Raw genomic sequence first — 24,649 nt, forward strand, 5'->3', positions numbered from 1 at the left:
CCTGACCAGCCCTGGGAAGGCACACCAGCCACCACTTCAAAGCCTCAGTGTCCTCGGGAGAAATGCTTTGCCTGGGGACAGAAATCCCCACCAAGCCCAAACCAGGCATCAGTCCTTTTGGTCCCTGCCATGTGTCCTATCCCCCTCTTCTCTTTGGAGCCTCTCTGCAAATGCCCCCTGCTGTAACTGGACAAGCCAGCATGCTGAAAGCCCACTGAGCCCATTTCTGAGCTGTGGGGGTTGTTCATTCTGTGGCTCCTACCTATCAAGCTCTCCCCTCTTTCCACGTGGAGAGCACCCCTCATTTTCCACACAGTCTTCATCCTGAAGCTTCTGTGCCTTTTCTAGAGCCTTAAACATTTAAGTTGGTGTCCATCTTGACAATTGGTGGCTCACTGTGTGCCTACTCATAGCTACTCATTATATGCCTCCCCTCTCCTCCCCTCCCCTCCCCTCTCCTCCTCCCCCCTCCCTTCTCCTCCCCCTCCCCTCCTCTCCTCTCCCCTCCTCCCCCCTCCTCCCCCTCCCCTCCTCTCCTCTCCCCTCCTCCCCCTCCCCTCTCCTCTCCTCTCCTCTCCCCTCCTCTCCCCTCCTCCCCTCTCCTCTCCTCCCCTCTCCTCCCCTCCCTCCCCTCTCCTCCTCCCCCTCCCTTCTCCTCCCCTCCCCTCCCCTCCTCCCCCTCCCCTCCTCTCCTCTCCCCTCTTCCCCCTCCCCTCTCCTCTCCCCTCCTCTCCTCCCCTCCCCTCCCCTCTCCTCTCCCCTCCCTTCCCCTCCCCTCCCCTCCCCCTCTTCTCCCCTCCCTTCACCTCCCATCTCCTCCCCTCCTCTCCCCACTACTTCCCTCCTGATAAATTTGCTTTAAATTTAAAAATTTGTTATAGTTAAGCATTCTGTTCCCAGTTACATCTTGAATGTCCAGTCACATATGGCTTTGGCTGCCACCTTAGAGTAGAGAGAAGACACGCCCATGCTCACACAGAGTCTCAGTGGATGCAGCTATGCTAGGACTCAAGCCTTTTGAGTCCAGAGACCAGGCCACATTTCCTTCCCCACTCGTAGAATCTAGCAAAGGTCTGCAGGGTAAGGAAGCCTTGAGAGAACAAACACACCCCAGCTGACAACATGGGCTCTGCTTAGTAACTTAGAATTCAAGTTTTCAGAATGATAGAAAAATTGATGTGATTGGATTTCTTTTTCTTTTTACTTTACGACTGTTTTAAAGATGCATCTTCTGGGGCAGGAGAGACCTCTCAGTGGCTAAGAGTACTTGCTGCTCTTGCAGAGGATCCAGGTTCAAATCCCAGCACCCACAATGGCCACTTATGGGCCTCCACCAGTACCAAGTATGCACACAATACACATACATGCATAAAAACGTATGCACATGAAGCTGAAATAAACAAATGCTTAAAACATGCACTTTCCGAATGTAATAGAATACTGAAAAACATATGAGATTGAAAGGAGGGAAACTGGAGGTTGGCTTTTACCTTAGAGTGAAGTCAGGAATCACACACGGGTGTTAAAAACTTCATCTGTGGGGAGACACTTTTGAAATTCCAAAGAGTTGTTTTGACAGTTGGCCACCGAGGTGGCTCACTGTATCTTTGCCAAAATTCTCATCATTTTTGAGGGAAGGGAAACATGCCTCCAGTTCCTGAAGGAGGCCAACGTTCCATGTGTTCATGGAGAGGCTCGGAGTCAAGACCTCTCAGGTCGTTTGTGCGGGAGCAGAACTGGGAAAGCTGGAGTCTGTGTTCCCGGTAAGCTCCAGCTTCCAGGGGATCCCACGCCAGCCCATGCTGGAGATTTAGACAGGTCACGTTGCTCATCTCAGTTGGTGGACTAATCAATCCTGGACTCCAGTTGGAAACCTGGACATCTAACTCTGTCTGGAGTATGCTGAGGTCCTAATCAATCCTGGACTCCAGTTGGAAACCTGGACATCTAGCTCTGTCTGGAGTATGGTGAGGTCCTAGTCACCGTGGCTCTGGGAGTTTCCTGCTCCTTTTTCTCTCACGCTTCTCGCTAGTCTGTCACCTTTGAGAAACACATGCAAAGGCTCCAGTTACTAACTCTTGGTTAGTTGCAGTGATCTGCAGGGAAACTGCCTTTATTTCTGGGCTGTCCCTTTTCTTAGAAGGCACTTCCTTCTCTGAAAGTACAATTTACCTTCCTGTTGGTCTGGGTAGTTATTCCTAGAGATAAGTGTTCTAGGGAGACAGACGTCACAACTGGAGGGACTTTATAGGTCATGGGCTTTAGGTCTTCATTGTGCAGATAAAGCGAACAACAAGCCTTGTTTTATCCTTCACTTGATGTCTGCTCATTGTGCAACTCACTGAGCCCCATGCCTAGTATCTAGGGACAAACAGAGACAAAAGTGAACCCAGTCTTTGGTGTCACGGAGATCTCAACCTGCTAAGAAGATAGATGCTGATTAAATGTGGTCACACATAGGTGATGAGTGCTACGGCGTCAAAGAAGACTTGGAAATAGATAAATATGATGGGGGCTTGTCTAATCTGGGCTTAGAGAAGGCGTTGCTAAGGAAGAGACCCCCGAGATGGCAGAAAAGATGGAGAAGACTTGAAGAGATGTCAGGAGTGGGAGAAGGGCCTTTTCCGCTGACGAGCAACACTCACAAAGCCTACTGGGGAGAAAGGACTTTGGATGCTTCAATGCAAACGCTGCCCCATCCCTTAGGGTTGGGGACTTTGCAGTGCTGGATGCTGGGATGAGTCCAACCTAGAGTGTATGGAGCTCAAACAATACACAAAGAGCATGGAGATTTGGTTCTACTGTGCCTGGGTCACAAGTATTGGACAAATCAAGGTCCCCAAAGAGCCTTGTCCAGAGTCTGGAAAGAACAGAGGAGAGAAAATGATCTTTGAGTGGTTTACAGCATGGGAAAGATGGGCTGTTTAGCGCCACTAGATTTCCCTCTTGAAATGCAATTTATTTGGGTAAATTAAAAAGTTAAAACAGTGTAGAGTGCTCTATCTACTTTAATTCTTTTCTGATCCCTGGAATTGTGAGGACCATTCAAGTACACACATATGACAGTAAGCACATGCACGCGCATTTATTCAGTTAAAGATCTTAATAAAGAAGTTATCAGTTTCTCTGTGTGTGTGTGTGTGTGTGTGTGATGAAGATGACTGAACAGATCCTCATTCTGAAAGAAGATACCTGTTTAGAAGCCAGTGTATTTCAGAGAACTTAGATTCCAACATGTATTAGGATCTCCTGCTAGGAAGATGCCTGGGGAATCAGCCCGTTTCATTGGATTCCTCCCTGTACGTCCTGAGATGGTCACTCCAACATTCCTTTTGCTCTGCACCATCTGGATTCTTCATTTATATAAAACGGCAGATGTGATGCTTCCCCGTTCTCTTAGACTCTCAGGGATTTCTTCTTTTGTGGTCGGATCCTTCTCTGTTCTCGCACTGAAGGCTTAAAGTTTTTTCAGTGTGAAGCTGTTCTCTCTTCCGGATTTTAACTGAATCTAGACTCCTACACTTGTGTTACATTTCTGAGTATCTCCTCTGGTATTTAGAGTCTATCCCAGATAATACAATCCTATAGTCATATTTTAAAAATGACTTCATCCTTGATCTAGAATGCGATGTACGTTTATTCACATTTATCTCAGATGCAGAGGTTCCCCAATGGCCAGCAAATGATTTTCTGGATTCAATCCTATAGTCATATTTTTAAAATGACTTCATCCTTGATCTAGAATGCGATGTACGTTTATTCACATTTATCTCAGGTGCAGAGGTCCCCAATGGCCAGCAAATGATTTTCTGGATTTGGGTCTTACATCTCGACTTACCTGACTCCTGAATACATCCTGGGTGAAGCAAGCTCTGCTTGACTCACCTCTCCTTTATTTTATGTTTGAAATTATTTTTGTGTGTTCACGTATGTGATGCCTGCACGCTCATTTATATGTGGGTATGTATACATGTGTGTACATGTGACTGTCAAGGCCAGAGGGCAACCTCACTTGTCATCACTCAGGTGCTATCCGCCTTGTTTGTTTGTTTGAGACAGACTGGGAACTTGTTAGTAGGCTGGGCTGGCTGCCCCGCTTGCCAAGGGCACACCTGTCTCTGCCTCCCTAACCCTGAGATGACAAGTGAATACCACCATCCCAGGCTTTTCTTCTTTCTACACACCCAGGTCCTCACGCGTGCAAGGCCTCACGCCTCACCTCCTTAGAAATGGTTTCTACTCTCTTCATCATGGTCAGTGGCGTGTGATGTTGGAACATGAGAAAGAAGCCATCGCTTCTTGAGACATGCGATACTGGACAATCCCAGATAATGGATTTATTCAGGAAAATCTGAGAAATCAAAGGACCGAGGTCTTCAGTTTCCATGGGGGTCATAAACTCTTGCACATGGCACAGGAACCAGAGATGGTGCTTTTGTGAGTAGCTTAGCATTTCTATTTTAAACAGTTACAGCGACATTGACTTTATTTTAAGGAATTAAAAAATGCCCGTAGGGTAGATAGCATTGTGAAAACTTTCAGGGAAAAGAGAGATTTCTCTGCATGATTTTAAAAAATAATGATTTTGTTTTGTACGAGTTTTAAGATGTGTCATGTGACGTGAGGTCAGTATGCACTGCTGCTGGGAAATAGTATTTTGGAACCCTCCTTGCTCATTTCCAGTCTGTTTTGTGACTTGTTTTTTTTTTTTGTCTTAAATATATTTGATCTTTTTATGCCTCTCTGTCTCTCTGTGTGTTCACATTTGATTCTTAGACACAGTCTATGATTATCAGGTTTGCTTTATGAATTTGGGCAGATCTCTCCCTTTGGCAGCCTTCAGTCTACCATGCTCGAATGGTGTGTCTCCCTTGGCCATCCCTCTGAAGTCCCGTATCTGGGTATTCAATGCCAAGTGCATGCATGGGAGAAGAGACGTGTGTTTCTCTTCAGTAAGGAGAAACTTTGAAAAACTGGGTGATGGATAGATGAAACAAATGGAAGGAACATATGAAATGAGATGAGATGTAAAAAAAAAAAACCTAAGAATATTGGTTTGACAGTGACCCTCAGTTAACTGAAAGATCAGTTAACCAGATTCCCTGTCCCTCAAACATTTCCATTAACTCTGAAAAAAATTCTAAATAAGGTCATTAAAAAAACAAAACAGATGGATGAAGTCTGGTACTTCAAAAGAGGCAAAATTTAATACAAGATTTTAATGGGACCCACCTGACAAAACAAAGGCAGGACTTGAAATTGTACTGTTGGAAATAAAGAGACAAAGAAGTAGAGGCACGTGGGACCATGTCTATTGGGCTGCAAGGGCTTAAATTAACCTTGAATGCAATTTATAAAGAAGCAAAGAATGCGAGAGACCTAGGGGACCTGCTTGGAATTAACATCTGATGTTGCTGACTTCAAAGACACTCAGGATGTAGACCCCGATGAGGAAAATCTTCCCACAGTGAAACAGGAGGCACATTTCGTGGCCAAGGACCCAGCAAAAGAGTTTATTGCCATAGACCCGATGAAAACAATGAGATGCTTCTAAACATTAGAGAAGGCTTTTTTTCCCCATTAAAAAAAAAGCAGAATATTTAAACTCCCGTGCTGGACCTGGGTCAGAGGTCACAGACAGAAGATGATGTCATTAGTGAAAGGCGGTGTCTACATCTCTTGGATTTTTATTGTCTTTTCTCATAGGCAGCAAAGCCCAGGGCTTAACCAGTTATTGCACAATTGGCTATAAGATATAACGGAATCTCAGCAGGAGGAAGATCAAGGCTTTGTTGAGCCCTGGTTAGAAGCATCAGACTGCAGCACTGACCTAAAACACAGTGCCTAAAATGTTTTCAACTTGCAGCTGGGCTAGATTAAGAGCCAAGAGCATCTGACCTTATGGCTTAGCACAATATTGAGTATTTCCAGAGAGTGGTGATTCTACTTAGAGATGGGCACAGCTATGGTCACAGGTGGTCCATTGACTTGACTGCAGGATGTTGACCAAATTTTGGGAAAGAAGAAGGGACTACAAAGATGATGTTGGTTCAAATTAGGCAGATCTCAATATTGGCTAATATTGAGTGGAGGGCTCTGTTGTTTGACACCATTTCTAAAGGAAATGTGAACAAATGTCACCCATCCTGAATGGGAAACTGACCACAGACCAAAGTGTGGGTGTCACCGAAGTTCAAATTGGTGGCACAGTGTTTCTAGCAAGATATGAATGAGAGGGTTGCTTACAGGATCAGAAATGACCATATCCCATTTGCATCGTGGGTGACAGATCAGCAAAGCTCGGAGGCAGCTCAACAGGGTGAAGACAGTGCTGTCTGTGTTTCAGTTGACCTGAGTCTCCTCCAGGCTTCTCTGGGCTGCTTGATCTGAATCTCTTCAAAGCAGCTAGTTTGTCCAAGAAGAACTCCAGGTGGTCTTCGCTGCTTATATTCTCTTGGGGAGGGGGGGTGTCTTGTGAATCTGGTCAGTTTCAGGGACTTCCTGAAGCTATTTTGAGAGTTTACTTGCTGTCTTAACCAGCATCCAGGCAGGGATGGAAAGTTTCACCTTCCCTTAGACCATCCCGCTGGCTGTTTCACTTCCCTGTAGAGATAGATCTTCCCTCCAGCATGGAAGGTTTTAATCTTGAGGATACTGCCTCACAACAGACTCCTTCCTAGGAAGTAAATAGAGTAAAAATGGGTGTAGCAGGAGGCTTTTCTGTTCTCCTGCCCGGTCCCACGGCCACTTAATAAAACAATCACTCAGAGACTTAAGTATTAACTACAATTGTTTGGCTGAGGTTTCAGGCTTGTTATTAGCTAGCTCTCACATTTAAATTAACCCATCTCTATTAGTCCACATATCACTGGATGGCAGCTACTGGTGTCTCTCTTGCTCCGCCTTCTTTCTCCACGTATCAACTTGGGTTTCCTGCCTGGCTATATTCTGCCCTGCCATAGGCCAACGCAGCTTTGTTCATCAACCAATAAAAGCAACACATGCTCACAGCACACAGAAGGACATCCCACACCGAATGATGGGACCGAGGAAGAAACTAAGTCATTGAGGCTTGGTGGTTATATAATAGGGTGACAGGGATCGTTGTGGAGATACATTTTCACGTAACTGTTCTAGACAGCAGCCGTAACTCCACATCCCCCTGAATGTGCTAAGAGACTGATGGCCCCGGGGTTGGTGCTGCCTCAATGATCGAAGCACGGAGAGCTGCAGCAGCAGAAGGCTGGCCCAGTCCTAGATCTGGCACAGACTTAGACACCTGGGACTGTTGTGCTTCCCTTTGGACGTCAGACTGTGAAACGACAGAGGTGGGATTACAGTTGCCATTGCAGTCTGCAGCGTTCATGTCTCTAACACAGGAAAGGAGAAGCAGAGGTGCCCAGCTGGATACTCTCCCATCATTCTATCATTCTCTCTCGTCATCTCTCGACATGTCTGTCTGACGCTCTCACTAGTTTGACTTCCACGGACTGCATCACTCTTCTCTGCTGGCTGGGTCCTGCTCATGGGAAGCCATGGTGCTTCAAAAGCAGTAAAAAGAGGGTGTTTCTGTCTGAGGGTCTCTCCCTCAGGGGCCACAGTTTGGGAGCAGCTGCTTTCCTCCCAGGAGGACACACCCCTTCAGGCAACTTCATCTTCTGCCACCGTGTATATGGTTTGTGATGCTGCCACTTCCTTCGTGGTTGCATGATTGGTTCCTTACTATTTCTGGACCCCCGCTCATTTCTGTCTTACCATCCTTATTTAGATTTCCCTTAAGCCTTGTAGTACCTTTGTAGAGCCTCTTTCCAAGTAATTTCTTTTTTGGCAGAACCATCCTGCCTGGACCTGAATAGCTTGGAAGTATAACCAGATTGAAAGACATAAATATTATTTATACTGACATAAAACTGGAAGCAAACTAAATGCCCATTGACGATTATTGGTGAACTTATGATATATGCATAGGATGAGTCATAATCAGCCAATGAAAGTAGTATTATTAAAATATCTAACGCCATGGGATAATGTTAAGTATATAATGTAAAGGGAGAAAAAAGCATAACAGGATATGCATATAATGGTGACAAATAACTAAACTATATCATCGCATTTCTCTCTAACCTTCCGTCCTTCCACCCACCCATCCGAGTAGAGACAAAAAGGGGAAACACAGGCAGCCGTTGAACGGGCTTGTCTCTTTTCAGAAACAAGTTCTTACATTCATAGTCCCTTGATACATGACGAGGTCCACAGGACAAATTCAATGGGGCGTAGATGTTTGTCTTCGGTGTCACTGAAAGCAAGTTTTGTTTTCTTACTAACACTACTTGTGTATTCCAAGTTTATTATGATATAGTAGGATATTTTGCAACCGGAAACACAGCGTTATAAACAACAATTCGGTTAGCCCTCTGTGACCTGGAAGAAAATGTGTCATTGAGGTGGTGCTGTCACTTTAAGGATTTCTAGGGTGGGTGTACTCAATACTCAGGGCACTGCAGTTGGTCTGGGGGCATCACACCTACACTGAAAGGGATTATGTAGATGTCCATTCTCCCATCACATTCTGTAGGAACATGGACTCCCTGAAAATATTTACATGTTTTCAGCCCTTTCAGGATGAACTGGGGACAAAGCTCTTTCAGGATGTGTCACATGCCTAAACTTTTCCAGAGAGAATGCTTGTCCCTGTCCCGTCCCCGTCCCCCCCCCCCCCCCGCTCCATGACAAATAGCGTTAATAGTGGCTAGGAGGCAAGTACCAGGTAACACCTTTTATACGCAGAGGAAAGCCAGGAAGCACGCACACACACATGTCTAATTTTTGAGCAGTTCTTTGATTGCTACCATCCTTTACAAGGTTGGAAATCAGCGCTGGTTGGTTCCCAACCTTTCAAAGCTTGGATATTCTGTTCTTGAAAAACCTTCCCCAGGGCCTACAATCTCAGAAGGCTTTCTGTAAGAATCGTTACTTTCCTTTCTCTCTATGCTCCCTTTCCTCCTGAATTCTTCCTCTTGATGCGTGGTACCGCCAGCGGCCAATCCAGAACCCTCTCAAAATGCTACATAGAGTTCAAACACAGATCTGATTACCCCAAATCCCAGGGTCAGCTTTCACACAGTCAACCGACTAGTTCCTTGAGGTGTCATAATTCATATCTGTGCGCTTCTGGGTGCCCCAGAGCTACGGGATAAGGATGTTGGTGTGGCTCGTCATGCCGTTAAATATTACACAAATCACACCTTTATTAAGTTGTCACTAGCAATCCCGTGGGTTCTTCCTTTTTAAAGGATGCCGATTTCTATCGAAGCAGAAAGAGTCCCAAGTAATAAGAATGAAAAATGATTTCCCCCAATCCTACATGTTAATTCTTTCTGTCTAGGGCATGCACTGTATTGCTGTGAATATTGGGTGACACGCTCTTTTCTTCGTATTGGACTTCCCACATGTGGCCATCCATTATTTACCTGCCATAAGACCACTGTGCCTCCTCATAGGTCTCCACTGGGACTTCTGGGGGGGCCCTTAAGCCTCCCCAGGGTTTTGCATTGGGGAAAATCTACACATTTCTGCTTTCCAAGCGAGGCTCATCTATAACATTTTAATGAGTGGAGCAATTACTCCTGTGCATGAGAAAATCTCTTATAATGCTCACTTGAGCCCTTTCCAAGTTTGAGGTAAGATATAATTGTTCCTCTGGTTGGGAACTCCATACTCTGTTTATGATATCGGGGCCTTGTTTGTCTTTCAGTAACTTCACAATTTCCCTCCCTCCCCGCCGACTTTTATGGAAAAGATCTTCTTGCTGCCTGAAGTGTGTCATTTTGCTTCTTGCCAAGAAGAAACCCTCTGTGTAAGGAAAATGGCCCATCTCTTCCCTTCTGCAGCCATCTGATTTAATTATGCACTGTGCCTGGCCCCTGGAGAGCCCCGAGAGGAATACGAGGAAGTCCTGGCTTGATCAGCAAGCCCTAGGGTCTTTGTCAATTATCCTCTGGCACCCACGAGTCTGGCCAAATTTACAGGCATGTCTGTCTCTTAAAACATGTCAGGCCTGAAGAGTGAATCACTTTTTTTTTCTGTAGCTGCTCTAAGTAGAACAATCCTTTCCATTAAAACCCACTTTGCTTTCTGCCTAACACCCTCGAGCCTCCTGAACACGCCTTCCACTTTCTCTTGGCAGCCTGGGAGACAGCGGTTGAATCCCATCCCTTGTTTCCCAGGACTTGCGGCTAGCACAGAGGCTGTGTGTTCTAGAGGGAAGGACACGCGTCTGCAGGTGGACAGAGGAGAGCCTGAGAGGGCCATGCTCTTCTGCTTTGAGCTCACGAGAGAGCTCCACTTCTCTGAGCTCCCATTTTTTTTTCCTTACTGGAGACATGGGGATGATAATGAGCAATATTAACTGACGCGCACAAATAAATCGGGAGAAGATAGCAGTGTTAGTCGAGGTACCCAGAAGCAACTGGGAAAAAAGATAGAAAGGCAGCATGCCCGTTCAAAGGCGAGTAAGGAAGCTACCTTGTGTAGATCAGAGCATCCCTGTGCCGCCCTCACCGGAGAAGCCTCTTTTGCAGTAGACGGTGGCAATTTACACAGAGCCTGAGAGGCAGTGGAGCACCCCAGTCCTGCGTGGGAGCACTCAGTGGGATCTCCATACCACAGCCCAGCCCCCAAAGGCTCAGGGAGCTATGCTGACCAGGAGGCGGAAAGATGTTCAGAGCCAGAGGTGGCGGATGACGTCAAGGAAACAGGGCTGATGCACACGTGAACTCACAGAACACACACAAGAGCTGCACAGGCTCAAACCAGGCAAAGCCCCAACTTAGGGAAGGGGAGGTGGACACGGGGTCCCACAAATGAAGGGGCTGTTCCCAGCTGATTCCTTCTGGTCCAAAGGAGATCATTTTTATAATGGAGTGCCACTGGGAGTATCAACTATACATTCCAGGGCAGGCTCCACCGGCCTGGAGCATCACAAATAAACTCCACAATTTTATGTACTTTGTGTTTTGATGTGTTTTTTTAAGCTAGTTTTTGTTATTTTTTCTTGTTTATGTTTAGAGAGAGAGAGAGAGAGAGGGAAAATTGTTACTTTTTCTTGTTTTTTAGAGAGAGGGGGAATGAAGATGCAGGACTAAGAAGGTGGAGAATATCTGGGAGGAGCTGAGGGAGGGCAAAGAATAGGGATCAAATACTGCGCGAAAAATTTACATAAAAATAATAAAAACAAAAGCAGCATTTATTAATTTGTTAATCATAAGTGAATGGTTTACCTGCAGAAATTTGAATGTTTCCACTTTGTGTGTGTGTGTGTGTGTGCGTGTGTGTGTGTAGGCAGTCTATGTGTATAAGCAGGCATGTGCGTATAAGTGCACATGTACATGTGTATAAGTGTATGTGTACACAGGTGCATGTTTTATAAAAGTATTTGTGTATATATGTGTGTGTATTACAGGCGTGTGTGTGTGTGTGCGTGTGTGTGTGTGCATGTATGCAGGTATGTGTGTAGGCCAGAGGCCTCCATTACTTACCTCCTTATAATTTGAGAAAGGTCTCTCACTGAACTCACTGAGTTCATTATGCTGACCTGCCAGAGAGCCGTGGGGACCCATCTGTGCCCACCTTATCAGTGCTGGCATTGCAGACATATGACTATACCCAGATTTTCTCCAGGATGCTAGGGATCCAAACTCAGACCCTCAAGCTTGCAGCACTTTCCTGTGTTAGCAGGTCGATTTCTTTTTTTTGGGGGGGACACATATAGCAAGTCTACTTCAGTGCTTTTTTATACCCCCTTAGGATTATTTATATGTGACAGTGTTCCCCATTGGATGTAAGAGAGGGCAGCACCCAGTCCCATTCATGGTGTCCTCAGGTTCCGGCACAGGGTCTGGTGCAGGGGAGGAGGCCCGGATGTGATTGTTGGACGAGGAAAGAAGGAAGGAAGAGAAGGCAGGAGAAGAAGGGAGGGGAGGAGGGAAGCCAGACTTGATATTCTTAGAAGCGCAATCAGGGGACAGTTGGAGCACTCTATGAAAGCAACCACGGCAGCAGAACCTGTTATTACACCCTGGCTGCAAGCATTGTTTTCATATTTGGGAGGAAATGCATTATTTGTGTTTTGGACCAGCCCCATAAATCTGGTCTCTCTAGCCCTGCCCCAGACTTCCCCTGGAGTAGTGTGGGAGAATGAGAAGGCCCTTGGGTCCGCCCGTTAATGAGGCTAATAATGTTTCCCAGCTCCGAGCCAGCAACTCACAGTGCGCTTAGCCCTCCAAGCAGCATTCTTGGGTCTCTGCCTGACCCTCAGCCCTGCATGTAACTGCCTGCATCATGGAAGGCTCTATAAGTTTGAGGACGACGGCCAAATACTGTTCTAAACAGGCTCGAGTACTGTGAAAAACACATTCAGCCAGAGCCACGCAGTGAGAGGTCCACTACCAGTCAATTCTTCATTGGAACGAAAGGAACTTTGCTGTTTCCCAAGAGTTTTAAACTTGCTGCAGAGGCTTTTTCCTGTCTTGAATAACATTAGGCTTTGTAACTGAGCCCGACCCCAACAGGACTGGAGCCCTGGCTGTACACATTGGTGGTCGACCTTCCAATTCCAGCTTCGTCAATGACTGGCCGTGAGACTCTTAGCAGCTCTCACAGGCCTCTCTGATGACACCCTCTTGTTTAGTTTGTTATATAAGGTTTGTGATGTGTCAAGCTGCGTGTCTGGCCCGTGGCGGATCCTCCGAACATGTATGGTCATGGTTGGAAGGAGACACTTTTGTCCACATCAATAAAACAACCATGATATCTTATTAAGTATTTACATTTAAAATTATTTGTATTTAAGTTTTTAATATGTGCCTATGTGTGTGTTGGAGAGTATGCACATGTGGGGGGTGTTGCCTGCTGAGGTCAGAAGGGTCATCAGATTCCCTGGAGCTGGGATTGTAGGTGCTTTTGCGCTGCCTGACTTGAGTGGTGGGGTCCTCTGGAAGAGCAGCACATGCCCTTGACTGCCGACCATCTCTAGCCTCCTACATATTTATTCATGCCATCTTTTAAGGGCCACAGTTGGCCTGATCTAGTGCCTTAGCTGCATATTCCTCATCCTTGGGGGACAATGAAAATTCCAGGTATCTTGGGAGACATATAGCATTCCTCCCACGGTTACCGATCTTAGACATCTCTCGCTGGTCTTGGCTAGAGGATGGGTACAGGGGCATGCTGTTTACACACTCAAACATCCCACTAGTGATGGTGATTTTTCTCCTCAGATCACTGACCTGAGTGTGTGTCATTCAGCTTGCTCATAACTGGGGTCCACAAGCACATACTCACTCTGTGCTATGGGAAAGCAGAAATGCATATCTTCATGCATCTTTCCTTTCAAAGCTAAGCCATCTTCTGAGGTGAGGATCCCCAGAGGGCTCCTAACAGTATGGACAAACATTATGTACCAATTGGTTGAGACAGAACAGGAGCTCTGTATAGATAATCACTTACCAAAATTAAATCAAGAACAGATTAGCAATTTAAACAGACCTATAACCCCTAATGAAATAGGAACAGTCATCAAACGTTTCCCAAACAAACAAACAAACAAAAAAGCCCAAGGCCAGATGGCCTCAGTGCAGAATTCTACCAGAAATTCAAAGAAGAGCTAATACCAATACTCCTCAAATTGTTCCACACATTAGAAGCAGAAGGGTCATTGCCAGACTCTTTTTTATGAGGCTACAATTACAAAGCCTCACAAAGACACAGCTAAGAAAGAGAATTACAGATCAATATCCCTCATGAAACTTGAGGCAAAAATACTCAATAAAAAAACTGGCAAATTGAATCCAAGAATATATGGAAAAATCATTCACCATGATGAAGTATGCTTCATCCCAGGGATTCAGGGATGGTTCATCATATGAAAAACTATCAATGCAATCCACCATATAAACACACTGAAAAAGAAATATCACATGATCATCTCACTAGATGCTGAAGAAGCCTTTGAAAAAATCCCTTCATGATAACATCCTGGAGAGATCAGGGATAACAGAAACATACCTAATCATAATAAAAGCAATATACAGTAAATCAACAGCCAACATCAAACTAAATAGTGAGAAACTCAATGCGATTCCTCTAAAATCAGGAACAAGACAAGGCTGTCCACTCCATATCTCTTCAATATTGTACTTTTAGTTCTAACTAGAGCTATAAGTCAACAAAAGGAGATTAAGGGGATACAAATTGGAAAGGAAGAAGTCAAACGTTCACTATTTGCAGATGATGTGATAGTTTACATAAATGATCTGAAAAACTCTACCAGGAAACTCCTACAGCTGATAAACACCTTCAGCAAAGTGGCAGGATACAAGACTAACTCGAAAAATCAGTAGCCCTACTATGTACAGACGGGAAAAATGAGAAAGAAATCAGAGAAACATCACCCTTTACAATAGCCACAAACAACATAAAATATCTCAGGGTAATGCTAACCAAGCAAAGTGAAAGACCTGCATAGCAAGAACTTTGAGTTTTTAAGGAAATAAATAAAAGAAGATACCAGAAAATGGAAATATCTCCCATGCTCTTGGATAGGTAGGATCAACATAGTAAAAATGGCAATCTTGTCAAAAGCAATCTACAGATTCAACGCAATTCCCATCAAAATCCCAGCACAATTCTTCACAGACCTTGAAAGAACAATAATCAACTTTATACACAAAAACAAAAGATCGAGGATAGACAAAACAACCCTGTACAATAAAAGAACTTCCAGAGGCATCACCATCTCTGACTTGAAGCTCTATTATAGAACTATAGTCCTGAAAACAGCTTGGTATTGGCACAAAAATAGACAGGTAGACCAATGGAAAAGAATTGAAAACCCTGATATTAACCCACACACCTACAAACACATGATTTTTGACAAAGAAGCTAGAATTATACAATGGAATAAAGAAAGCATCTTCAGCAAATGGTGCTGGCATAACTGGATGCTGACATGTAGAAGACTGGAGATAGATCCATATCTACCACCATGCACAAAACTTAAATCCAAATGTATCAAAGACCTCAATATAAATCCTGCCACACTGAACCTCTTAGAAGAGAAAGTAGGAGGTACCCTTGAACGAATTGGTAGAGGAGACTGCTTCCTGAACTTAACACCAGTAGCACAGACACTGAAATTGATAATTAATAAATGGGACCTCCTGAAATTGAGAAACTTCTGCAAGGCAAAGGACACAGTCAACAAGACAAAAAGGCAGCCCACAGAATGGGAAAAGATATGCACCAACCCCATCTCTGACAAAGGGCTGATTTCCAAAATTTACAAAGAACTCAAGCTAGTCACAAAAATACCAAAGGATCCAATTATAAAGTGGGGTACAGAACTAAATAGAGAATTCTCAATAGAGTAGTCTAACGTGGCTGATAGACACTTAAGACAGTGCTTAACATCCTTAGCCATCTGGGAAATGCAAATCAAAACAACTCTGAGATACCATCTCACTCCTGTTGGAAAGGCTAAAATCATAAACACCAATGACAGTTTATGCTGGAGAGGACGTGGAGAAAGGGGAACACTCCTCCACTGCTGGTGGGAGTGTCAACTTGTACAGCCACTTTGGAATTCAATATGGAGATTCCTCAGGAAAACGGGAATCAGTCTACCTCAAGACCCAGCAATTCCACTCTTAGGCATATACCCAAAAGATGCACATTCATGCAAGGACATCTGTTTCACTCTGTTCATAGCAGCATTATTTGTAATAGTCAGGACCTGGAAGCAACCTAGATGCCCCTCAACTGAAGATTGAATAGAGAAAAATGTGGTACATTTACACAATGGAGTACTACTCAGTGGAAAAAAAATGGAATCTTCAAATTCGCAGGTGAATGGATGGAACTAGAAGAAACCATCCTGAGTGAGGTAACCCAGTCACAAAATGACAAACATGGTATGTATTCACTCATATATGGGTTTTAGGAAAGTATTACCAGCCTACAATCCACAGCACCAGACAAGCTAGGAAACAAGGAGGACTCTAAGAGAGAGATGCATGGTCCGCCAGAGAAGGAGAAAGGGACAAGATCTCCTGAGCAAATTGCGAGTATGGGGGGAGGGAGAGGGACCTGGGAGAAAGAGAAGGGGAGAAGAGGAGGGGAGAGGAGGACATGAGGGGACAGGGAGGTTGAGTCAGCAGAAGAATAGAGGAGAACAAGAAAAGAGATACCATAATGGAGGGAGTCATTATAGGTTTGAAGAGAAATTTGGCACTAGGGAAATGTCCAGAGATCTACAAGGATGACACCAACTAACAATCGAAGCAATAGTGGAGAGGCTACCTTAAATGCCCTTCTCAGATAATGAGATTGATGACTACATTATGCCATCCTAGAGCCTTTATCCTGTAGCTGATGGAAGCAGAGGCAGACACCCACAGCTAAACACTGAGCCGAACTCTGGAATCCAGCAGCAGAGAGGGAGGAGTGATGAGCAAAGGGGTCAAGACCAGGCTGGTGAAACCCACAGAAACAGCTGACCTGAACAAGGGTGAGCTCATGGACCCCACACTGATAGCTGGGAAACCAGTGCAGGAGTGATTCAGACCCCCTGAATGTGGGTGTCAGTGAGGAGGCCTCAGCAACCTATGGGGTCTCGGGTAGTAGATCAGTATATTTATCCCTAGCATAGGAATGAACTTTGGAAACCCATCCCACATAGAGGGATACTCTCTCAGCCTAGACACACAGGAGAGGGCCTAATCCCTGCTCGAAAGGATATGATAGACTTTGAAGATCCCCTATAGAAGGCCTCACCTTCCCTGGGGAGCAGAAAGGGAATGGGATAGAGGATTGGGGGGCAGGGGAGAACAGGAGGGAGAGGGACCTGGGATTCACATGTAAAACAAGCTTGTTTCTAATTTAAATAAAAATAGAAAAAAAAAAAGAAAAAAGACCAGGAACCTAGAGCCCAGAGGACTCCTAACAGCGTGTGCAAACATCATGTCCCAGTGGGTTTAGAAAGACCAGGAGCCTAGAGCCCAGAGGACTCCTAACAGTATGTACAAACACTATGTACCAATGGGCGTGGATGGAGCCTGAAACTCTCACAGATTTACAATGAGGCAATGGTCAGCGTGGAGAATCCTAGTCAGAGAGACTACATCCTGACCAGAAGGCCGCCACGTCTGTGTTCATGGTAGAGTCCAGTCCTTGAGCCGGAGTGGGATGTCGTTAAACCTTGGGTATCCATGAAGGTGCCTGGCTGTGGTGCTCAGCAAGGCTCATAGTTCTTTTTTCCTTCTGAAACTACCCAGGGTGTAACTGTAAATTCACTACCGTCTACTTCCCGAGTAAGCAGAGGCTGTGTGCTATTTGGGCGTGCTTACACAGTTAGGGGTGGTTGCCAGGGAACCAGCATGTTCGAATGTTTACTCAGTAAACAGTGACTGAATGGATTGGGTCAGCACAAACATGCCACCCCATGCTGTAGGGGTATTACTTTTATTTATGTTTGTCACTCCATTTTTTAAAAAAATTTTAATCAGCCTTTTCGTTTTCATTAATTTTTTTATTATTACTATGCTGGCTTCCGGGCATGTGCTTAATAAGATTTTGTTAAATCTCTTTACTGTGGATTGGTCTCCCGATGTCTGACCGCCTTTGGGACAATGATGAGTTTTGGAGTATTCAGCGTTGGCACGTGTATACACATGTGTTACGTATGGTGTGCATACGCGGGGCGATGCTGTTCTGTGAGGTACACCTTGGCAGGTGGAGCTAGCCAGGCTGTCCCTGTAACACCTTACAGCTCTGGGGCCTTGCCTTCAGCCCTTGCACTGGGACTAGAGGAAGGACCAGGGAGGCTGAGACACTAGCTTTCGGCTCTGTTTGTTTCTCCTTTGCTTCTGTCCCTCCCTCGCTGACCTCGCGGGGAAAGTCTGTTCCTCTGTGTGTGTCAGTTACGTTTCTTGGTGCGGTGACAGAGGATCTGCTAGAAGCAAATTTAAGGGAGGGAGGATGTATTTTAGCTTAAGGGTTAAGCAGATCCCGCCCATCACCCAAGTCACAGCATCCGGGGCTCCGTGGAGACAGTGAGGGCTTGCAGCGTTGCTTGCTCCATCTCATAGACTAGAAAGCGGGTAACGGGCTTAGGAGGAAGCCTGTGGGAACTGTAACCATTAGTTAAATAGCAGCCTATTTCCCCCAGATAGTCCCACCTCCCCAAGGTCCCGCAGCCTCTCTACACAGCACCACCCGCTGGGGGACTAAGTGTTTGAACACATGAGCCTGTGGGGGGACATCTTGCATGGGGATCAGAACGATCATGTGCTCATACCGGTTGCTTTCTGTTTAGGTTTGGCTTGGGGATGTACTGGCAGGACACTGGAAGGTGTGTTAGGAAGGAAAAGCCAGGGCTTTTCTCCTCGCCTCGGTCACTATTCCTGCTGGTGATGACATATTTCCTCCACATGTCTTGGTAGATGCAGGTTCAGAGCTTGGACTAAGGTGAGAAAGAAGATAAAACGATGTGTATACAATTAGTAACGGGATCTGAGAAGGAACCTATGCGCCTAGGGAGCCCTGAAGCTTAAATTCCACGGTAAACCAGCCGCCGCGGACCTTCTGACTGCCACGGTTGATCCAGTCTTGCCCTTTCCCTTTCCTCCACACCGGGAAGGGCCAGCAGCTCCCTGTCTTCTGCCTGCCTGGCCGCAGTCTGCTGACATGGTCCAACACCACGGTCACTTCTGGAATATTTGTATTGAGTTACTTCTGTGTTAACTAGGCTAACTTAATTACCTTTCTGACTGGATATCAGATACAACAAGAATGGTCAGTGTAAAAAATATCGATGAGGCATCTTCGCTATACGTCGTCTGCAGCAGGAAGACTTCTTGCTTGATGTGGGGGAAACACACCTCTAGGGAGCGGCCCAGTGGAATGGAGAATGAAGGCAGTGCCTCCCCCCATCCCATTAAGCGTTCCAGCATGCTCGGGTGTATTTTACACAGCTGCTCTCAAGAAGCTCTTCTCCCTGAGATGCTCTGAGAAGAGCATTTTGAAGCTAGAGAGCAAGGCTGTGTAAGCTTGGTCCTCGCCAAGCTTGATAGAAGTTCATATTAGGTTTCGTCCATTTCGCTGAGTGTCTACTGAACATTGACTCTTGGTCACACCGGTGGGCACTCAGCTACTAAGACGTAGGTGCAGCCACTAAGGAAATTACCATCTTTCGGGAGAGGCATGTGTAGAGAGAAGCCTTTTCCTGGCCAGCAGCTTTGGTTTCTCCCCACCAGTCGCCTGGGCTCTGCTGTGTTGTAGTCCCCAAATAACACACAAGACGCTGTATTAATTATGAAGCTGTTGGCATTGCTTGTTTCTTACTGGCTAGCTCTGACTTAAGTATTTATTCCATAATTATTATTCTAAGTATTTCTCTTACTGGAGAAAAGTTCTGGACATTTTCTCTGGCAGGCTACATTGTGACTCCCTGTGTTTCTCCTACCCAGAGTCCTCCTGGACTCCTGGTCCCACCTATCTTGCTTCCCTATTGGCCAACAGTGCTTTATTGACATATACACAGGACTTCCCCCTTCAGACATGCTCTTGTGAGATGGTGAAGAGGCATGGGAGGCTGTGCCAAGGATGATTCGGCATGAGGACCCGTGGGGTTTTGATCTGGAAGCTCCGTATCTGCCATGCTTTAGAAAGACAGCAGTCAGAAGGAGGATGACTAGGGAGGAGGGATGAGCGAGAAGAGTGTCAGCATAGTGAGGGCCAGAGTCCAGCTAAGAGGTGGACAGGCTGTCGGGGTGGGGTTATTACAGAAGGAAGAGTCAAGAGCACCTTGGATTTCTGATATGAATAGTGTGTGTGGGGGTCTCACTACAACTTAAGACTAGATTCTTAGGGGATTAATCATATCCATGGCCATTCTAAGGAAAAGGATTATGGAAAGGGGAGAGGCCCTAGGAAGAAAAGTCCAGAAAACCAGAACCCAGGAGTGGGCAGAAGGAGAGGTATCAAGTTGGACCACGGAGATCCAGGAGAGAAGGCAGCTTTCTAGGAGTTGAGGCTAGTCGAATTTGAAAATACCAAGCCGTGGACAGGTTGTATGCGAAGTCACTGTGTTTGCAGAGGTCACGAGTGCCCTGGGGGTGGGAGTGAGGGGGGCGGGAGAGACATAAAAGTCCTTTTAGAGCTCAAAGGTGACTCTCAGGTGAGAGGCATTGTGGGAATGGGGTCCTCTGAGCAACAAGCATGCAGCGGGTGCCAGCAGGGAGGAGATGGTACCCAAATAGGGGCAGAGACCACTTATGGGATGTTTGCGGTGGAGAGGATGAGAGTCAGGAGATGGGTGAGGGAGAGTGGCCAGCTTGAGTGGCCATCTTGGATGAAACAGGGTGCTCATCTGTGGGGCCCTTTGACTTCCCCACAAGTGCTCTGGGGTGGGGCCTCTCTATCCTCGTCTGACCTGGGAGTGTCAGTCAATCTGCCACGGAGGCTGCTAGCTGAGGAGATAGATGTGTCCCTGGCTGGTGAGCAAGGATTCTGGAACCCGTGACTAGAACTCAGGGCCACGGGGATGCCGGTGCCACCTAGGAATCATTTACCTTCTGGGTAAGACAGGAAAATGAAAATGTGAGTTGTGTATGTGTTTGAAGATATATATGGATCATGTCTCCATTCTTTTGTACCATAACACCCCTTGCTGAGAAAGAGAGAGAGAATGAGAGAGAGAGAGAGAGAGAGAGAGAGAGAGAGAGAGAGAGAGAGAGAGAGAGAGAGAGAGAGAGAGAGATTATCAAAGAGACGTCAGGCCTCCTAGGTTCTGATCTGGAGTTGGGCATCAGGCCAGCACAGCTTGTCAAACCAGGCTCTGTGGGAATGTGCCCAGGGCTGCTGAGAACACGCAGCCCTGATCGGTGTGTACAGGCTTGTTTGACTTGAGCTCGGTTTTGCTTTCCATCAAAGGGACACCTGAACCTCCCCTGTAGGTAGCAACTCCAGCTCGGTCCCCATTGCTCTTGTTTGCTTTGGTTACAGGTACTCAGCGGAGGAAGCCTCTGTCCTGGTGAATGGATCCTTTCTGATTGCTGAGAGCATTCTTGGCAGAAGAAAGCTATTCCACTCCAACAATGGTGGCTACCCCCGTGGAGGGCTCGCTCTAGGCCTCAAGCTCTGCCAGGGACCTTGTGTGCCTCTGACTCACAAGCGCACTGGCCAGGCGACTGCCGCCCTGTTGCGTGCGTGAGGACACTGCGGTTCTGTGAGGGCCACTGCGCTGCCCAGAGTCATACAGTCCCGAGGTTTCCCTTGTGTCTTCCTACTACCGTGACTGATTCACCGACTCTGTCTGTCTATGTATCCAGTGACAAATAGCCATCATATTAGCCTGCATGCCTCATTATGGGGGGCCTCTCCTGGCATACTCTTCGGGTGTTCCTTTTAGAATAGAAGCTGCACATAAAAACAGCAATAAAACTCTTTACAGCTCACCTCCTAGCCTTCGGTCTCTTCTCAGCCCATCTGCTTCCCGGTGCCCCAGAGGGAATGCTTGGAAGGTGACTCTGACCGTGTCGTGCCTGTATTTCAAAGCTCTCAGTGGTTCACCATAGTGGCTGGTAGAAGCCAGGACTCTTCCTTTGGCACCCAGAGCACCCCTTCATGACTTGGCTCCTGCTCATTTCCCAGGTGCTGCCTTCCAACAGTTCCTGCCTCTAGAACACTTACGTTTTTGAGCGCGACACCAAGCAGCCTCCTATGATCCTAGTCCTCCTTTGCCTGTGACGTTGGTTTGCCCTGGCTTTCCCTTCTCCGTTTCCTTACTTGGTGAACAGAAAAGAGTACCTTCTCTACAACCTTGTCTCCTAGCTGCTCAGGTGGAGTGACTTCTGGAACATTCCACTTGGAAGTTTCCTTGGTTATCTTTCTGACTTCCGTAAAGGTCATGGTCAAACCACGTTCTACACAACCTTGCTGTGCTGGAGGTGGTCATGGCCCCGTGTGCGGCTAGTACCAGACAGTCAGTGGGTTTTTGCTGGGACTCTGCATTTCCAGAGACTGGAGTTCAGTGACCTTGGAGCCTGGTGGGTCCCACCGGAGGGAGGTCCCATCTGCATTACAATGTTCAGACTGAAACTAGTTGGAGACAGCTTGGTGAAGGGAGGAGTCCATCTTACTTTGGAGCTGGACTAGACTCAGCTTACACACGAAGAAGAATAATGCCTTTTCTGTTTCTCTTCTACCTCCAAGGAAGCCTGATGGGCTGACAAGAAAGCCCTACACAAGGAGCGTTTTGTGGTCCTGCAAAGACAGAGAGCAGGTACTTAATGATATAACTCTAATTAGGGCCTCTCCTAGTTTAGACTAGAACTCTGTTCTCATGGGGTAGGGTCCCAGTATTACCATCTCCTTCCTTCTACCAACGTTACAACGGCATTTACACAACATTCTACTAGTCTTTCTCTGCATTTCAAGTAGCTACTTCCTAAATTTGGATTAAATTGAAAAAGCTCTGTCTGTATGATGTAGGGGTGAGCCCACAATACTGTCCAAGCCCAATGGGCTCACCCCTACAATATGGGGTAAATAAATCCCTATTTCCAGCTTAGGGATGAGGGAATTGAGGTTTAATTACATTTTCAACAACCATATCCTGTGTGCATGTGAGTGTGTGGGCATGTGTATGTGTGCGTGTGTGCGTGTGTGTATGTGTATGCACGTACATGCGTGTGCATGTGTGTATGAGTATGCATGTGCATGAGTGTGTATACATGCATGCATGTGTGTGTATGTGAATGTGCATGCATGTGTATGTGTGCATGTGCATGTGCGCGTGTGTATATGTGTATGCATGTGCATTAGTGTGTGTACATGTATGTACATGTATGTGCGTGCATGTGCGTGCACGTGTGTGTGTGCGTGTGTGCGTGTGACATATTTAAGCAAGGTCTCAGTGCACAATCCTGGCTCCCCATGCTTTCTCTCCTTCTGCTCTCACCCTCCCCAGTGCTGGGTTAGAGGCATCGTCTTCCATGCCTGGTTTTTACCTTATTCTTTTGAAATAAAGCGTCCCTCAGTTTTCCATAGGCAGTACTAACTTTAATTGTAGTCAAAGCCCACCCAATGTCATCCTAAGAACCAGTAGATGCCATCCACTCAGTACGCTGCCATTATCAACATGTCTAGAGGGAGAGCAATCTCTTCCTCATTCCTTATGGCCCTCTGATCCTTGTGCAGGCCATGAGCTGTGGAACTGGGGATGTGACAACCCCTCTTGGCTTGTGTCTGTGAGTGGCGGTGCTTATTGGAGATGCATGCCCGACGCTGACCTGATATCTCCCACAGATGCTCCGCTTTCCCTCTTTGTGGGGCTTTTTAAACATTTTCTTCGAAAGTTAGATTTTTCAAAATGTAAGATTTTAATTCTTCTTGAGACCTAGGAAATATAATCCTTATTCGGACATTCTCTGATGACAAGTCTAAGAAGGATAGGATGGGATTCTGGGATGGTTTAGTACCAAGTAGTGGGCTAGTCTTACAAACACGAGGCTCTGAGGTGGATTACCAGAATCAGTGCAAAAACCTGGGTATGTCGTACGGGTGTGTGTGTGTGTGTGTGTGTGTGTGTGTGTGATCACAGTGGTGCCAGGTGAGGCAGAGACAGGGACATCCCTGGGGGTGTCTCTGACAAGCTTGCCTAGCTTACTCAGTGAGTTCCAGGCCAATGAAAGAACCCATTTCAAAGGGATGCTATTCTCGAAGGCGACACCAGGAGTTGTCCTGCATCCTCCGCAGACACAAGCACACATGTTCATGAACACCTGCACTCATATGTGTACACGTACACGTGTACAGGCACACAATGTGCACACAACATAAAAACAAAAAGAGAGGACAAAGCACATTTTTATAGTGAGTGAAACCTGCCGAGAGGGCCCTGCGGTAGTTACCTCCGTCGTGCTGGTTTTTTTTCTTCCTGGTTATTATACAAACTGATCAGGTGTATGATTACTTCTTGGGGGATGGTACTGTTGGATGGTCAGATTTGTCAGCATGGTCCAACTTCAAGTCCCCGCAGTGGACCCCTTGCTTCACCCATCCAGAATGCTGGACCTGTGAAGGTCCCATGAAAACCCATCTGGCCCGGTGTGCCTGTATTGCCTCCCACAATATTCATGGCGTGGTAGAAGCAGAACCATCGCCGGCCACCTCCTGAACCTTGAGCCGATTCATAGTATTGTAAAAGGTCTACCCATGATGAGATTGCACGGAGCAAGTGAACCAGTTCAGGGTGCCAGTTTACTTTCTAGAACACACAGGCTAGAACTCTTGAGTGTGCTGAGTTTCCTCATTACCGTCTTGCTATTGAGGAACACGGGTGATCTCCTATAGGCCAAGGGGCTGGGCATGCGCTGAGAGAGACTTTACCTGCTCTGGTAAGTAGGCAGGGGCCTGAGCTGTAGTTGCTCTTCTGACAGAGGGATGCAGACTCCCAGTGCCCATTGCCATGTGAATTTGATTGGCTGCTTGCCTCACACTGCTGAGCTGGCTCTCATATCAGAGCATATGAATAACTGATGAATAAATAACAAAAGTCCCCATTTGCTATAAACTGCAGACAGACGTGTAT

The 24,649-nt window shown here is 46.4% G+C and overlaps 1 long non-coding RNA gene across 1 annotated transcript; it reads left to right on the forward strand.

Moving 5' to 3' along the window:
- Positions 1-20,514: 20,514 nt before the first annotated feature.
- Positions 20,515-21,512, forward strand: LOC121138921. The gene is made up of 2 exons (XR_005875778.1): positions 20,515-20,634; positions 21,061-21,512. It is a non-coding gene; the product is annotated as an uncharacterized LOC121138921 (long non-coding RNA).
- Positions 21,513-24,649: the final 3,137 nt, after the last annotated feature.

Source organism: Mesocricetus auratus, unplaced genomic scaffold (genome assembly GCF_017639785.1).
Source record: "Mesocricetus auratus isolate SY011 unplaced genomic scaffold, BCM_Maur_2.0 Super-Scaffold_6730, whole genome shotgun sequence".
Taxonomy (NCBI): Eukaryota; Metazoa; Chordata; class Mammalia; order Rodentia; family Cricetidae; genus Mesocricetus; species Mesocricetus auratus.